The 12208-nt window shown below is 37.6% G+C and overlaps 1 pseudogene; it reads left to right on the top strand.

Moving 5' to 3' along the window:
- The first annotated feature begins 8258 nt into the window (after positions 1-8258).
- On the top strand, positions 8259-9005 carry LOC117077084 (annotated as a pseudogene).
- The last annotated feature ends 3203 nt before the right edge of the window (positions 9006-12208 follow it).

Genomic DNA, 12208 nt, shown 5'->3' with positions numbered 1-12208 from the left:
CGAGGTCCTCTAGGTGCCAAGTAGGCCTGCGTTTCAACTAACTCTGTGGCCTGGAGCCAGCTGCTGCCTCCATATTTCACACACAACAGCTCCTTCAGCTTTTGTTTGTGGCCTTCTTTCTGATGGGTTATAAAAGCATGTATCTTTTTTTTTTTTTTTCATCTCCACGTTTATTCTCCCCTTATCTTAACTAAAACTTCCTTCTCCATCATTTCACCAGACAAAAAAGTTCTCCTGGAAGCTGGATCATATAACCAGCTGCTCTGGGGTCTGTTTCTCCAATCTACCCATTATGGCCAGTCATACCTGCAGCCCAGCCGTGAACATACCCCAGGCCCAAGATGAGTCTTTCCCATGTGGAAAAATCAGAGGCCAATGAACAGGAAGTCACATCCTTGGCTTTTCAGATCTGGATTCTCTTCTCTGCTCTCCCAGTTCAGCGGAAGGTCTCTCTCCTCCTATCTTCATCACTACTCTGTGTCTGACACCTCTCATCTCTTCAGAGCTTGTTTCTCTCTAGAATCTCCTGCCTCTTTCTTTTCTGACTTTCTTCTTTTTGGCATGGATATACCCTAAAACCTTTCAAACCCTTCTTAAACCATAATAGAACAAGAAATTTAAAGAAGAAAAAAATACAAAACGTTTAACCCAGTGACACAACTAATAAAAATATTCCCAGAGTAAAATCTAACGTGAATCCTCCTCTATAAATAAGCTCACATCTTTCTTTCTCTTTAAGTATTGTGAGTGGGACTGGCAAAGCAGAGACAAGCTTTTTTTCTTTTACTTTCTTTTTGGAGGAATTTGATGTGAACAGGGCAGTGAGGTGAACAGATAGAGGACAAGTACTCTTTTTCCTTCTTTTCCTCCTTCTACAGTATTGAGATTGAATTATCAAAGAAGAGAATGTAGGGTCAGGTTCCTGACACCGTGTGCTTTCACAGAGCCATCCCAGGTGCTCAAGCCCACTTCAGCCTGCTCTTGGGCTACAGCTTAAGGTGGGCTCTGAGCCAGCCAAGGTTGGACAGCCCCTCTGTGTGCTCCTGCAGTGGCGAACACTGACACATCTTTGTCCTCTTCAGTTCCAGCCCCTCGGTCTCCACCAAAGAGCCAGCCCTTACCCCAACCTCCAATAAGCAGAGTACACACATCGAGGCCCCTGACTCACAGCTTCTCTGCCATCAGCTTAGTGTTGCTAATGTCTCCCCATCATAGCCCCCACCTTATGAGCTCTCGTACAGCTTCCCCGTGCTCCCCACGTCTCCTCAACTGCACCATGTGTCGTCCACTTCCCACCCTGCTCTACTGTCACATTGAGTCCCCAGTGAACACCTTGTTGCTAAATTCATTTATTATCCTCTAGTCCCTTTATTACTTGGATTCTCTACAATATTTATTGTTGGGTTTAATTTATTATTTCTTGAAATTTGTCTTCCTCTGTTCTGATGAAATCACTTGCCTTAGCCTGTCTTTCTACCTCACAGGCTATTTAATCTGTCTCCTTAGTTACCATAATTTATTACCTTAAGTATTAGTGTTGCCCAGGATTCTGATGTTTCTCCTCTAATCTTTTTCACTCTTCACTCCATTCTTAAGTGATTATACCCACTGCCATGCTCTCAACCACCATCTATAGACTGTCAACTTCCAAAGCTACATTTTAAATACTAATCTGTCTTCCGAGTTCCAAACCCATCTTCCTCCTAAATATATGCTGGATATCTAGTAAGAGACTTCAAATCCAACATATTGAAAATTGAACCCATCTTCACCCTTCCTTCATCCCAATGCCTGGCCTTCCCCTCATTGTCAACAGCACCAAATTCTCAGACCCGGGGGCCATCTAGAACATCCCGGTTTTCATCAGTCACCCACGTCTTTTCTTTAGGTTAAAACCTCGTATCTTCTCTAGATGCCCAACTTCCAGTGATTTAGTCCAGGACTTTCTCATTGTCTAGATGATGGCAATACCTTCCTGAAAGATTTCCTTATTTTTAAAGTCCCCGGACTGAACCCCACTACCTATCTCTCCCCTTCTCACTGTTACTGAAATATTTTTTCTAATAATGTGATAATCCTATTTTCTTGCTAAAATCTTTTAGTAGTGGCTTCTCATTGACTTCAGGGCGAATGTCAAATCCCTTATCCTGTTTTATCAGCATTCTCAAACTCAGTCCACATGCTATTTAAGAGAGTGCCTTACAGTTCTCAGACTATCCTGCCATCATGAAAGAATAAATACAAGAAACAGGAGATAGAAAAGCCTTCCTTCCTTTCAAAAAATCAGTTTAAGCCCAAATCTCATGGTTAACTGTGTACCCACATGTTTCTCCTAACACTAGCTTGTGTAGTCCCTAAAAGCAGTAATAATTTTTTTCATATTTTTTATCTCTAATGTTCAGCTTGATATATTGTTCAATAAATGGATGAAAGCAAAGGCAAAAACAAAAGAAAAAAAGAGTGAGAGGGAGGAAAAGAAAAGGAAAAGGGTGCAGGAGAGAGAAAGAGGGGGGAAATGAAAAAAGAGAATAGAGAGAAAAAGGAAATGGAGGGAGGGAGGAAGGGAAGAAAGAAGGAAGGAAAGAAAAACAAACAATTCTTAATGAAATTGTTTTATGATCACTTTCAAACCATGTTCTGCTCTTGGCCTGTCTCTGTCTGTCTTTACAAACACATGCAGCCCCTAACAGCTGACCATACAATTTTTAAATCAAGCAATCTAATAAAATAATTTTTATTTGAAAGACAGAAAGAATATTTGACCTAAAGCATCCAAGAATCTTCTTGGGGAGCAAGCATCTGCAGACAGCTGGGGATTTTTATTTATTTATTTATTTATTTTGGAGAAAAGGAAAAAATGTTAGGAATTGAGGAGAATTATTAACTTTTCATCCCATTAATATTTAACCCTAGGTAAATCTTTAGCAAGCAGGAGAGGGAATATTAAAGTTCCCCTATATTCTAATAAGCATGTTAGACCCCCAACTTAGGCAAAACTAGAGCCTGGAGTAATAACTGCTACAAGAGTAAGCAACATTAGAGCCCTTCTTCCTGTTTTCTTATGTGTATAAGACACCATTTGAGGGCCCTTTCCCTTTGCCTCGGGTGCTTCGCCTTTCCCCCAGCTGATACGATAGATACGATGTAAGATAAGGTACTGTGGATAATGAACTGATCAGGTAAGGCTGGACATGGGGAAGGGATTTCAATGCTAAGGTGTTCAGGAACCTCAGTCCTAAAAGGACTGTCATAAGATGCCACCAGTTCATAAAAAGATCAGAGGGACTTCCCAGGACAACTTTCCACAGGTTAACGTGAAAAGACTTGAGAACAAGATGATGTGTGTGCTCTCCCAGTTGCAGTTATGTAATTTGGAAGCTCATAGGCTGATATTGAAAGGAAAAGTTTTCTTGTCCTTCGAAAGCCTTGGTCAGCAGTGTACACTTTCATGAGATTTGGTTTGTTACATTCCATATCTTTTGACCTATGAGGAAGAAATAGAGAGAAAAATGTTCAGGAATGCTTCAATGAATTGCAATCAATGTGATGTGACATGGCTGCAAGCTGCAAATTGCGTGTGAGTGAAGTAAAGGAGGTGAAAGGTTGGCAGGAATCAGAGAATTTTCACTGGAATGGTGAGGATTTTGGACTTGACCCCCCACAGCTAATGAGTGCTCATTCATTGAAAGATTTTAAGCTAAAAAATGAAACAGATCTGGTTTTAGGTAGAAGAAAGACAATGAAGACCAGGAAGCCAGTTTGGAAGTTTTGGAAATAATCTAGAATAGATATAATACAGTCCAAACTTCATCAACAGAAGTGAAGAGCAGTGGTAAAAAGGGCAAATGAGAGAGAGAGAGGAACTGAGAAAAAATGGGAAGTGGTCAAAATGGGAAATCCCAGCTACTCGGGAGGCTAAGGCGGGAGAATCACTTCAACCCAGATGCAAAAAAGAAAGATATTTCATGTTCACAGACTGAAAAATATATATATTGTTAAAATGCTCATGCTACTGAAAGCAATCTGCAGGTTCAATGCAATTCCAATGAAAATATCAATTAGATTCTTCACAGAAACAGAAAAAATAATCTTAAAATGTATATGGAACCACAAAAGACCCAAAATAGCCAAAGACATCCAGAGCAAAAAGATAAAACCTGAAAGAATCACATTACTTGACTTCAAATTATACTACAGAACTATAATAACCAAAACAGCATGTTACTGGCATAAAAGCAGACACACAGACCAATGGAACAAAGTAGATAACCCAGAAACAAATTCATACCTTCAGAGTGAACTCTTTTTCAAAAAAAGTGCCAGGAACATATATTGGGGAAAAGACAATATCTTTAATAAATGCTGGTGGGAAAACTGGATATCCATATGCAGAAGAATGAAACTAAACCCCTATCTCTTGCTGTATTCAAAAATCAAATCAAAATGGATTAAGGACTTAAATCTAAGACCTGAAACCATGAAGCCACTACAAAAAAATAAAAAAAATAAAAATAAAAAATAAAAAACACTGGGGAAGCTCTCCACGATATTGGTCTGGTCAAAGATTTCTTGAGTAATACCTCATATGCACAGACAACCAAAGCAAAAATTAACAAATTAGATCACCTCAATTTAAAAAGTTGCTGGCCGGGTGTGGTGGCTTATGCCTGTAATCCCAGCCGTTTGGGAGGCTGAAGTGGGTGGATCACCTGAGGTCAAGAGTTTGTGACCTGACTGGCCAACATGGTGAAACCCTGTCTCTACTAAAAACACAAAAATTAGCCAGGCATGGTGAGTGCCTGTAATCCCAGCTACTCTGGAGGCTGAGGCAGGAGAATCACTTCAACCCAGGAGGCAGAGGTTGCAGTGAGTCAAAATCACACCATTGCACTCCAGCCTGGGAGACAAAAGTGAGACTCCATCTCAAAAAATAAATAAATAAAATAAAATAAATAAAAAGCTTATGAACCACAAGGGCAAGTATCAACAAAGTGAACAGACAACCCACAGAATGGGAGAAAATACTTGCAAACTATTAAACTTACAAGAGATTAATAACTAGAATACATAAGGAGCTCAAACAACTCAATAGGAAAAAAATCCAATAATCCAATTTTTACAATGAGACAAAGATGTGAATAGACACTTCTCAAAAGAAGACATACAAATGGCCAGCAGGTATATGAAAATGTGCTCAATATCATTGATCATCAGAGAAATACAAATAAGAACCACAATGAGATATCACTTCACCCCAGTTAAACTGGTTTTTATCCAAAAGACAGGCAATAATGAATGCTGGTGAGGATGTGGAGAAAGGGAACCCTCATACACTGTTAATAGCAATGCAATTTAACACAGCCACTATAGAGAAAAGTATAAGCATTCCTCAAAAACTAAAAATTTACCTACCGTATAATCTACCAATCCCACTGCTAGGTATATACCCAAAAGAATGGATATCAGTATATCAAAAAGATATCTACACTCCCAAGTTTACTCCAGCAGTATTCACAATAGCCAAGATTTGGAGCAACCCAAATGTCCATCAGAGTACTATTCAGCCATAAACAAAAGACACCCTGTCATTTGCAATAGCATGGTTGGAATTGGAGAATGTTATGTTCAGTTAAATAAGAAAGGCACAGAAAGACGAACTACATCTTCTCACTCATTTGTAGGAGCTAAAAATTAAAAGAATTGAACTCATGAAGATAGAGAATACAAAAATGGTGCTAGAGGCTGGGAATAGTAATGAAGAAGGATGGCATCAGGGGGAAGTGGGTATAGTTAATAGGTAGCTAACAAAAACATAGTTAGATACAATGAATATGATCTAGTATTTGATAACACAGCAGGGGGCCTATAGTCAGCAATGATTTATTGTATATTTTTAAAGTAACTAAAAGAACATAATTGGAATGTCTGTAACACAATAAAATAATAAATGCTTGAGGTGATGGACACCCCATTTACTCTAATATGATTATTACACATTATATGCCTCTATCAAATTTTATACACACACACACCTGCTAGGTACCCATGGAAGTTAAAAATTAAAAATAACATGGTCTAACTATATGCCACTTACAAGAAACTCATTTTACTGGTAAAGACACTTGTAGACTGAAGATAAAGGGGTGGGAAAAGACATTCCACACAAACAGAAACCAAAGCCTGGCAGAAGCAGCTATTCTTACATCAGATAAAACCGACTTTAAATCAACAACTGTCAAAAACATATTACATAATGATAAAGAGATCAATTCAACAAAAGATATAACAATCCTAAATAGGTATGCACTCAACACCAGAGCATCCAAATTCATAAAACAAATACTACTAGACCTAAGAAAAGAGATAGCAATAAATAGTAGAGAACTTCAACACCAAATTGACTATGCTAGACTTGGACTTCAGACCAAACGGACTGAACATACATTTACAGTGCATTCTACACAACAACCAAAGAATATAATTCTCATCAGTACATAGAGAATTCTTCAAGATAGACCATATGTCAGGCCACAAAACAAGTTTCAACAAAGTTTAAAATATCAAAATGTTATCAAATATCTTCTCAGATCACAGTGGAATAAAACTAGAAATCAATTCCAAGAGGAACTCTCAAAAGTATACAAATACATAGATATTAAACAACATGTTTCTGAAAAATCTTTGGATCCATGAAGAAATTAAGGTAAAAATTAAAATTTTTTTTGAAATAAATGAAAATGGAGACACAACATATCAAAGTCTCTGGGATACAGCAAAACCTCTTTCTTAGCAAAAGCAGTGCTAAGAGAGAATTTTATAGTGTTAAATACATACATTAAAAAGATCCCAAATTAACAATGTAACATTACACCTCAATAAACTGGAAAAACAGGAACAAACCAAACCCCAAATTACCAGAAGAAAATAAATAATGAAATTGTGACCAAAATAACAATACAAATGATTAATAACATGAAAAATTGCTTTTTGAAAAAGTAAACAAAAACAATAGAGTGCTAGTTAGACTAATGAAGAAAAAAGATTCAAATAAGCACAATCAGAAATGAGAAAAGATGTGACAACTGATTCCACAGAAATACAAAACATTATCAGAGATTACCATGAACAACTCTGTGCTCACAAACTAGAAAACCTAAAAGAAATGAATACATTCCTGGAAATATACAACCTCACAAATTTGAATCAGAGAGACACAGAAATTCTGAACAGACCAATAACTAGTAGTGAGATTGAATTAGTAATAGAATAGTCTCCCCCAAACAGCAAAAAAAGCTCACAATCAGATGGATTCATGTACAAAGAGGAACTGGTACTGATCCTACTTAAGCTGTCGTAAAAGAATCGAAAATGAGGGAGTGTTTTCTAACTCATTCTATGAAGCCAGTATTACCATGATACCAAAGCTAGGCAAGAACACAAGAACGATAAAACCATAGACCAATATCCCTGATGATCATACATAGATGTAAAAATTCTAAAAACAAAAACAAAAACAAAACAAAACAAAACAAAACAAAAAAACATACTAGCAAGCCAAATCCAACAGTACATTAAAAAGATAATACAACACCATTTAGTGGATTTTATTGCAGGATGCAAGGATGGTTCAACGTACCCAAATCAATAAATGTGATTCACCACATAAACAAAATTGAAAACAAAAATAATATGATTATCTCAATACATGTAAAAAAAGCATTTGATAAAATTCAGCATCTTTTCATGATAAAACCCTCAATAAACGAAACAGAAGGAACATACATCAATATAATAAAACCTATGTTTGACCAATCCACAGGCAACAACATACTGAATGGGAAAAAGTTGAAAGCGTTTCTCCCTAAGACCTTTTTGAAAAAGGTCTACTTTTTCCACTCCTATTCAACAGGTACTGAAACTTCAAGTGAGACTTAACTAAACTAAAAAACTTCCACAAATCTAAAAATCAATCAACAGAATGTACAGGCGATCTGCAAAAGGGAGAAAATATTTGCAAGATATGCATCTGATAAGGGACTAACATCCAGAATCTACAAGAAACCCAAACAACTCAACAATGAAAATAACAATAATAATAAAATAGCTCCACTAAAAAGTGGGCAAAGAGCATGAACAGACATTTCTCAAGAGAAGATATACAGTTGGCCGATGAACATATGAAAAAAGGTTCAACATTACTAATCATGAGAGAAATTTAAATTAAAACTACAATGAGAGCTCGTTTTCCAGCTGGAACCATGAAGGGTGTAGAAGAGAAGAAGAAGAAGGTTCCTGCTGTGCTCAGAAACCCTTAAGAAAAAGCGAAGGAATTTCGCAGAGCTGAAGATCAAGCACCTGAGAAAGAAGTTTGCCTAAAAGATGCTTCGGAAGGCAAGGAGGAAGCTTATCTATGAAAAAGCGAAGCACTACCACAAGGAATATAGGCAGATGTACCGAACTGAAATTCGAAAGGCGAGGACGGCAAGAAAAGCTGGCAACTTCTATGTACCTGCTGAACCCAAATTGGCGTTTGTCATCAGGATCAGAGGTATCAATGGCTTGAGCCCAAAGGTCCGAAAGGTATTGCAGCTTCTTCGCCTTCCTCAAATCTTCAGTGGAACCTTTGTGAAGCTCAACAAGGCTTCGATTAACATGCTGAGGATTGTAGAGCCATATATTGCATGGGGGTACCCCAATCTGAAGTCAGTAGATGAGCTAATCTCAAGCACGGTTATGGCAAAATCAATAAGAAGCGAATTGCTTTGACAGATAACGCTTTGATTGCTCGATCTCTTGATAAATATGGCATCATCTGCATGGAGGATCTGATTTATGAGATCTATACTGTTGGAAAACGCTTCAAAGAGGCAAATAACTTCCTGTGGCCCTTCAAATTATTTTCTCCACCAGGTGGAATGAAGAAAAAGACCACCCATTTTGTAGAGGGTGAAGATGCTGGCAACAGGGAAGATCAGATCAACAGGCTTATTGGAAGAATGAACTAAGGGGTCTACCATGATTATTTTTCTAAGCCGGTCAGTTAATAAACAGTACCTGCTCTCAAATTGAAATATATTGTTGTATTTGTGATTTTTGTTGTTATTAGCCTGCCTCTGTCTTCCCTTAACTATTGTGGCAAGTCTGGTGTGTGATAAAATTAAGCCAAATCAACTGCCCATTTTGTGCAAAATCAGGGTCAAATCTGTGAAAGACATCTCTTGGGTTTTTATAAGGCTTTTCTCTACAAAATATTTTGTTTTTAACTGTGTTGAGTGACTCAAAATGGGTTTACTCTAAGAAAGCCTGTAGGTACGGTAATCCAACTTTGGTTTATAGAAAAAATTGAATTCAGTCGTGAAAATTTATTTCTTGGGCCTTCGCTTGTTTATAAACTACCATATAAATGTGTTGTTTTTCTTTTGCATTCCATTCTTGTATTCTTGTTTTGCATTTCTTGCCATACTTACGTGAGTTACTAATAATCATTACATATTGTGGGTATTATGAAGGAAGAAATGAAATTTGTGCCCAGGGATGCAAATTATTTCAGAGCATCTGGTGAAATTAATGGGCAAAAACTTGAAAGGTTTTTGTATTTTATAAATAAGTCCTTTATATTTCATGTATTGTCTCACCTAAACTAGTGAATAATGTAGAGTGTAACATGAAGTATATGGAATGAAAGTAAAAAACAAACAAACAAACAAAAAAACCACACCACAATGAGATACCATCTTACATAAGTCAAAATGGCTTCTATTAAAAAATCAAAAAACAAAAGATATTGGAAAAGATGTGGAGTAAAGCAAATGCTTATACACTGTTGGTAGGAATGTAAGTCTGCATAATATCTATGGAAAACAGGATGGAGACTTCTCAAAAACCTAAATGTAGAACCACCATTGGATCCAGCAATCCCACTACTGGATGTGTATCCAAATGAAAAGAAGTTATTATGTAAAAAAGACACCTCCTCTCATACATTTATCACAGCACTATTCACAATGGCAAAGATATGGTCTCAACCTAAGTGTTCATCAATGTATGAGTGAATAAAGAAAATGTGGTATATATTTATACCATGGTGATATGGTTTGGCTGTGTCCCCACCCAAATCTCATCTTGAAATGTAGTTCCCATAATCCCCACACGTCATGGGAGAGACCTGGTAGGAGGTAATTGAATCATGGGGGCAGGTTCCCCAATGCTATTCTTGTGACAGTGAGTAAGTTCTCACAAGATCTGATGGTTTTATAAGGGGCTTCCCTTTTCACTTGGATCTCATTTTTCTCCTTCCTGCCACCATGTGAAGAAGGCAATTTTTTTCCTTCCCCTTCTACCATGATTGTAAGTTTCCTGAGGCCTCCCCAGTCCTCTGGAACTGTGAGTAAATTAAGCCTTTCCTTTTTTTTTTTTTTTTTTATTGAGATGGAGTCTCGTTTGGTTGCCCAGACTGGAGTGCAGTGGTGTGACCTCAGCTCACTGCAAGCTCCACCTCCCAGGTTCACGCCATTCTCCTGTCTCAGCCTCCCGAGTAGCTGGGACTACAGGTACTCACCACCACGCCCAGCTAATTTTTTGTATTTTTAGTAGAGATGGGTTTTCACCGTGTTAGCCAGGATGGTCTCAATCTCCTGACCTCATGATCCACCCGCCTCAGCCTCCCAAAGTGCTGGGATTACAGGCGTGAGCCACCGCGACTGGCCAGTGTTTTTCCTTTATAAATTATCCAGTCTCAGGCAGTTCTTTATAGCAGCAGGAGAATGGACAAATACACATGGAATACTACCAAGGCATAAGAAAGAATGAAATCGTGTCTTTTGCAGCAACATGGATAAAACTGGAGGTCATTATCTTAAGTGAAAGAACTCAGAAACAAAGTCACATCCTGCTTGTTCTGTCTTGTAAGTGGGAGCTGATAATGTGTACATATGGATGTAGTGTGGAATAATAGACATTTGAGGCTGGGGAAGGCTGGGAAGGTGGGAAGGGGATGAGAGATAAGAAATTACTTAATGAATATAATGTACACTATTCAGGTGATGGCTACGCTAAAAGTCCAGACTTCACCACTAAACAGTATGTTTATACATAACTAAACTACACTTGTACCCCCAAATATATGCAAATTTTAAGAGGAAAAAAAATAGTTTGAAAATCAGCCTCACCAAAATTGTAAAGCAAAATCTTCTGATGTTTGATTTACTTTGAAGGAGAAATTGGAAAGCACAACGGACTGATTAGAGATCAGGAAGTCCTAACCTAAGGTTGTTCTAATGCTAACTTACCTGATTGTGAGCTGTCTGTCATTACAGCTAGTTGGGATTTGCAGAAAGAGTGCTCTGTGCTCATAGGAGTTGTAAGAATGAGGCATTTACTGTCAGATTTAGTTCAAGATCCAATAGGTAACAAGTTAGTATTTATGACAAGAGTCCAGGGCAGAAACAGGCCAGGAACCAGACGAAATGGGCAGAGATACAAACAAGTAAGAGGGAAACAAGGCAGAAGGGAGTTGTAACAAACTTAGTTGTTCTCCAGGTGATTCTATGTGAATCCAAGATTGAAGTTCACTCCTCTAAATAGCTCCGTCTCCCAACTCATCATCTTGATTGGCCCAGTTGTAAGGGAAAAAGTTTAAATTCCAGTACCTTGAGCAACACCTGTTGATTTTCCAAGACTCAGCTTTAATATTATGTCCTTGATGATATCCATTCCATCCTCATTCCTGTGGGCTCTACTATGCACCCTGTGCACACAATGTTATTGTAACACTGGTAATTTTCCTATACTTATTTTTCTCCTCCACTGGGGTCCCAAAGGGCATGATTTGTGTGTCTTTGTATACCCATTCCACTTGGCATATAGTCTGACAGGTGACAAATTCTCAATAAATGTTTATTAAATTATTACAAATTTATAAATATTTATTCTTAAATATATATTTAACTAGCTCATGTGGCTCACTTTATAGATGTTTTGAACATTTATAAAAGGAAGAAAATGAACTATATTGTCGCTAAATCTTAATCCCCTTAAAATCTAAAATTTTGTTATTTCTGTCTCCCTGCATTATATAAAAATTATATATATATATGATGATAGAAATAATACTTAAGTCTGTACTTCCCAAACATTAACATGCATGCTTCTCATCTGGGGATCTTGCTAAAATGCAAATCATGATTAGGTAGCTCTTGGAGTAGGCCTG

This window comes from Trachypithecus francoisi, unplaced genomic scaffold (assembly GCF_009764315.1).
Source record: "Trachypithecus francoisi isolate TF-2019V2 unplaced genomic scaffold, Tfra_2.0 Lachesis_group0, whole genome shotgun sequence".
Lineage (NCBI taxonomy): Eukaryota > Metazoa > Chordata > Mammalia > Primates > Cercopithecidae > Trachypithecus > Trachypithecus francoisi.
This window is presented reverse-complemented; position numbering and strand designations above follow the sequence as displayed.